Source organism: Chelonoidis abingdonii, chromosome 2, assembly GCF_003597395.2.
Source record: "Chelonoidis abingdonii isolate Lonesome George chromosome 2, CheloAbing_2.0, whole genome shotgun sequence".
Taxonomy (NCBI): domain Eukaryota; kingdom Metazoa; phylum Chordata; order Testudines; family Testudinidae; genus Chelonoidis; species Chelonoidis abingdonii.
The window spans coordinates 178,146,852-178,153,071 of NC_133770.1; positions in this window are offsets into that span (position 1 = coordinate 178,146,852).

Below are 6,220 nucleotides of genomic sequence, written 5' to 3' on the forward strand. Positions count from 1 at the left end.
AAAGGGGAGAGCCTGGCTGAAGAGCAGCCAGCCTGTAGTGAGAAGCATCTAAGTTTGTAAGGACATTGAAAGCGCTAAGATCAGCTTAGAATGTGTTTTGCTTTTATTTCATTTGACCAAATCTGACTTATGCTTTGACTTATAATCACTTAACTCTACCTTTATAGTTAACATAGCTGTTTGTTTATTCTACCTGAAGCAGTGCATTTGGTTTGCAGTGTATCAGAGACTCCATTGAGTAAAATGACGAACTTATATAAGCTTGCAACGTCCAGCAGGTATAACTGGATATTGCAAGATGGAGATTCCTAGGGTTGTGTCTGGGACCGGAGATATCGGCTAGTGTCATTCGCTTGCAAGCAGCTGGGAGAGCTTACATGCCAGAGGCTGTGAGTGAACAGCCCAGGAGTGGGGATCTCACAGCAGAGCAGGGTAAGGCTGGCTCCCAGAGTCAAGGATTGGAAAGGCCTAGCAGATCACCGGTCCAGATAACACCAGAGGGGAATGTCACAGTGTATCGTGTACAACATTTACCCAATTGCTTTACATGTTGTAGGGCAAAACAATGAGGTTGCCAATCATCTGAACAGAGATTCCTTGCAAATGCCTGAGTGGACTCTAAAGGACACAGTGACTCAGAACGTTTTTGACAGTTGGGGACTTCTGGACATAGGTCTATTTGCCATTAGAGTCAATACAAAATATCACCATATTTGCTCAAGAGTGAGCTTTGACAATCAGCCATTGTAATATATGGATGTATACCTATCTCATAGAGCTGGAAGCGACCTTGAAAGGTCATTGAGTCCAGTCCCCTGCTTTCACTAGCAGGACCAAGTACTGTCCCTGACAGTTGTTTGTTTGCCCCAGGTCCCTAAATGGTTTCCTCAAGGGTTGAACTCACCACTTTGGGTTTAACAGGTCAGTGTTCAAGCTACTGAACTATCCCTCCCCCACTTGATAGATATGTTCCTCCTAGACTGGGGAATGGGTCTGATGTATGCATTTCCCCATCCCTTCTTATTCTCAAAGTTCTAAAGAAAATAAAACAGGATTTGGCCAAGGTGATTGTGGTTGCTCCTTCACGGTCAAGACAACAGTGGTACACAGGGTTATTCCAACTGTCCAATGCAAATTTGAGATGTTCCCATTATCAATGGACTTACTGTCTCAACAACAAGGAAAGGATTTGTCACCCAGATCTTCAATCATTACACCTAACAATTTGGACCATAGGTCTTTAATAGATTTGAGAAGTTCATTCTCCACTGAAGTACAGTGAATTCTTAGTAATGGTCAGAAACCATCTACCAGATCGAGTTACAATTACAAATGAAAGGAATTTGTTATCAGAGTGACTAATGGGGTGTTGACCCAGTTTCTGTATTTATACAACTGGTTTTGGAATGTTTGCTGCACTTGAGAACAATGGGCTTGTTTCTCTCCTCCATTAAAGCCCATTTAGCAGCAATAGCAGCTTTTCATATACACACTGAGGATTGATCCATTTCCTCACACAAACTGATAAAAAGCTTCTTAAAAGGTTTCCTTAATCTATATCCGCCAGTTAGGGATCTAGTCCCTCCATGGCATTTGAACATAGTTTTAACTCAACGTATGTCTTCTCTATTCTAACAAATGTCAAGCTGTTTAAAGACAGTCTTCATAAGAGCCATTATTCTGCTAGAATAATTAGTGAGTTATATGCACTGATTGTGTACTCCCTTGTATTACTTTTCATAAAGTTAAGGTGGTGCTTAGACTTCACCCTAAATTCTTCCTGAAATTGGTTTTGGAACACCATAGAAATCAAAATGCAAGTTTACCTATTTTTTACCCTAAACCTCATCTGAGTAAAGGAGAATCGAGATTACATTCATTTACATGCAAAGAGGGCACTCTTGTACTACTTGGACAGAGCCAAGAGCTTTATGTCTTCTCCTAAGTTATTTCATATCCCAGCACTTCAAGAGAAGGAAAAATTAAATGCATAACTACAAAATGGGAAATAATTGCTAGGCAGTAGTACTACTGAAAAGGGGTTATAATGGATCACAAATTGAATATGAGTCAACAGTGTGATTCAGTTTAGAAAAAGACTAATATTGTTCTGTGGTGTATTAACAGGGGGGTTATATATAAGACACAGGAGGCAATTGTCGCACTGTACTCAGCACTGATGAGGGCTCAGCTGAAGTACTGTGTCCAATTCTGGGAACCAGACTTTAGGATAGATGTGCACAGATTGAAGAGAGCCTGGAGGAGAGCAACATAAATGACAAAAGGTTTAGAAAACCTGACCTATGAGGAAAGGTTAAAAAAAACTGGACATGTTCAGAATTGAGAAAAGAAAAGTAAGAGGAGACCTGACAACAGCCTCCAGATATGTTAATGGCTGTTATAAAGAGAACTGTGATCAATTGTCTTCCATGTCCACAGAAAGCAGAAGTAGTAATGGGCTTAAGCAGCAGCAGGGGAGATTTAAGTTAGATATTAGGGGAAATGCTGTAACTACAAAGGTAGTTAAACTCGACAATAAGTTTCCAAGGGAGGTTGTGGAACTCTCATCATTGGAAGTTTTTAAGAAGAAGTTGGACAAACACCTGTTAGTAGGGTGACCAGATAGCAAGTGTGAAAAATCAAGATGTGGGTGGGGATAGGTGCCTGTATAAGACAAAGCTCTGACTATCGGCACTGTCCCTATAAAATTAGGCTATCTGGTCACTCTTCCTGTTAGGGATGGTCAAGGTGTACTTGGTCCTCAGCACAAGGGACTGGATTTATAACTACTTGAAGTCCTTTCCAGCCCTACATTTCTATAATTCTGTAAAGTCAGTGATAAGTGTATGAACAGTTTCTCATGGAATGAAACTAAAGTTACAACAGAGGGAGGCCAGAGAGAAAAAGTTGCCAATAGTCAAGACAACAGATGACTAAGAAATGGACAAGGATTTTAATGTGCACTTTCAGTATGTAGGTATTTGCACAGTTCTTACCTTGTTATTATAACCTGCCAGAAACAATTAATATAAGGACTACTGCACAAAACTGAAAATGAGCTCTGGTAAAATTGCTTTAATGCCTGATACAGTGGAAATTTCATTATATTAACAAGATGTGGAAATGTGTGCCTTCTAGCTCCCAATTAAAAATTAAAATAAAAAAAAATAAGAACAGAGAACAAAACTAATATTTCAGCAATTAAAAGCTCTTCCTTTGAAACAGCTGACCTCTCATCATCATCTGAGTATTCTACTATTAATACTGCAATAGATGAGTTATGTTGAGCTTTCCTTAATTGTGTTACCCTGCTCTTGGCTGATGAATAAAGGTCATGGAATACTCATGAGCAGTTGTTACTATAAACGTCATACCAACTTGTTGCAAGCAATGGTACTGGAGATGAGACTCTAGCTGCTGCTTCTTGCTCCCTCGCTCTTGTATTATCTTTTTGTCTTGAATTTCTTTTATTCAGTTGCATTATAGGACATTTGTTCTCCACTATTTGAATGTATTGGACTGGCACCTACTGACAATGACAAGTTTAGCCTCTTTATTTTGCCTGAAGATTATCCATGAACAGATTGTGATTTCCTCAGTTGTTTTTGTTATTGTAAAGTAGTTGATGAATATGTCAGCAGGTTTCTTGGACTCTGGTTAGAATGCAAACAGTTCTCTGAGTATTCTCAATTTGAGGAGTGACTAACTGGATAAGTCTCATGGAATTGTTTCCATTCCCTGATTTAATAAATCTGCAAGCACTTACAGTTAGTAATATTTATGTGTGAATTTACAGTTCAGTTTCTGAGAATACTTATGCATGGGAGTTTGAAATTAATTTCCTGTGAATAGGGTGACCAGATGTTAAGGGGAAAATATTAGGACCCCCTCAGGGATTTTTTTTTTTTTTACACTCACCCATCCAGGAGTTCGGCGGCAATTCATTGGAGAGCCCTTCAGTCGCGGATGGTCTTCGGTGGTATTTTGGAAGGGGGTAATAAACCTTGCCGCCAAAGACAGAAGCATTGGCCACTGAAATACTGCCGCAGACTGTATGTGACTGAAGGACTCTCCACCGAATTGCCACCGAAGACCAGGAAACAAATATCTGGACAAATGGTGTCCCGACCGTACTCTGGTCGGGACGTGGGACAAACTTCTCAAAATCGGGACAGTCCCGATTTTATTGGGACATCTGGTCACCCTACCTGTGAACATTTATGCCAGTAGAAGTCAATCGTATGAATGTTTGCAAAAAGCAAAGACAAAATGGATGGAAGAATAGCTGAAATAAAATAATTAAAAATTAATTTTAAAATGGTGAACATTTTTGCTGTATTTGTAATGATTATCAATTATATGTGGTGGTGTTTGAAAAGTCACATTACATGTAAAAATGGATAGTACAAACTTTTGGACTTTGTGGAATCAAAAAGCTAATCAGGCTGTGACGAGCTATGCTAAAAATTGCTGTTTTCAACATGTATTTTTTGCCATCCTGCATATACTTGTAACACGTTTAACACTTCTACTGAAATTGGGAAGGACCTATGAACCTTTTTTAACAGAAGGAATCATGTAGAACACATCCACATCCAAACTGCACTAATCTGCACTTTACTTGTCAACATACTTTATATTCTACGCAGAATTTTGACATCCTTTCCCAATCTCCGAGCCTCTAAAAGATAATAGCAAGATGCTGTCAGGGACTCTTATATTACCAATGCTTAATTATATGTACAAAATATACTACTGTACATTTATTAGTATGTTTTGTGATGTAATAGCTTGGCTTTTTTTCACTTTGTTTGTGAAGTGCCTGCTCCTGAAAAACATTCACTCACACAAGTAATCCTTTTGGTCAACTCATGTAAGTACTGGTTTGCATGATTGGGTCCTTACTTGCAAATTCAGGCCCAGATTCTGCCAATTTTACTCGCACTGAGTAGAATTTCACTCTGTGACTAGTCCCTCTGAAGTCAATGGGACAATGTGGCATGAGTAAAGGTGGTAGTATTTAGCCCTTTGAAATTTGCAGCAGGTCTCCCACTCATAAAGTTTTATGGTGCATCCTAATGTAGCAGCTGTATAGAAAAGACAAGCACATCCTGTGATATGGACAGTGAGAAGAACTTATCTCCATTGTCCAAAGGAAAGTTTGATCTTTATCTTGGGGCTGTGCTTATCATGTTCCTTCATTTAACCCTATGTAACCTGTATCTTCCAGTTATCTTTATAGAATCATAATGTTCCTGTTTACTTACTTACTCTCTCTCTCTCTGAAATGTTTTTCTTATCTGAGATACCACCTTCTTGTTATGTTCTCCTCTAGGTCTCTCCCTCTCTCCCCCTTTTCTGACACATCAAATTATTCTCTGTTTTGCCCCAGCTCTGAAAGATTAAAGGGAGCAAAACTCTAAATTCAAATGGCTTTTGGTCTTGTGTGATCAGATCTAGCATGCGCTATAGTATCTGATTCTGCAGGATTCTGAAATACTAAGCACTTTATAGGAGTGCACCCAGAGTCTGATGGGAGTGACATTAATTAGAAGCAGGAGGACACATATTATGCTCTGTGTAAAGAGTGGATCACTAAAACCTTCCCTTTCCTTAACAGCTTCAGTAGGACTGTCTGATACTGGAAGGACTGATGTTTAAATGTATATGAAATAAATGATTAAAGAGAAATGCTGTCATGCCAGTAGGGCAATATGGTCTCTTTTTCTTATTATAGCTCCATGCTGAGGCATAGTTTACATGATTTAGCGGTTAACATACTGTATTTTATACTTTAATATTCTTTATTAATGCACAGCGTTTTGTCTTATTACTGACAATCAGTTTAGCATAGTCAACATTTAAGTGAGCGGAGCTAGGCAAGTTAACATCCCATTACGATAAATAGGGGCAATTGAAATCTCCTTTAGTGTCATTTGAATGTCTTTGCTGTGAATTCAGTGAGACAGTAGGACACTGACTTTCATAACCTGCTGTGGAAGGAAAGGCTATATTAAGGTATTATAAACCTAATGGGGAAAAATGAAAGTTTAGAAAATGGGAGAATATAGCATAATTCACAACCTATAAATAACCTAAATTAGTGAAGCTGAACATTTTCCTCAGCTGCAGATTTCTGTTGCCAGTGCTAATAATTAGTTCACAGTTATTATATAAAACATTTCTCTAAGTACCTGTACATTATATTTTCCTTTCCCTA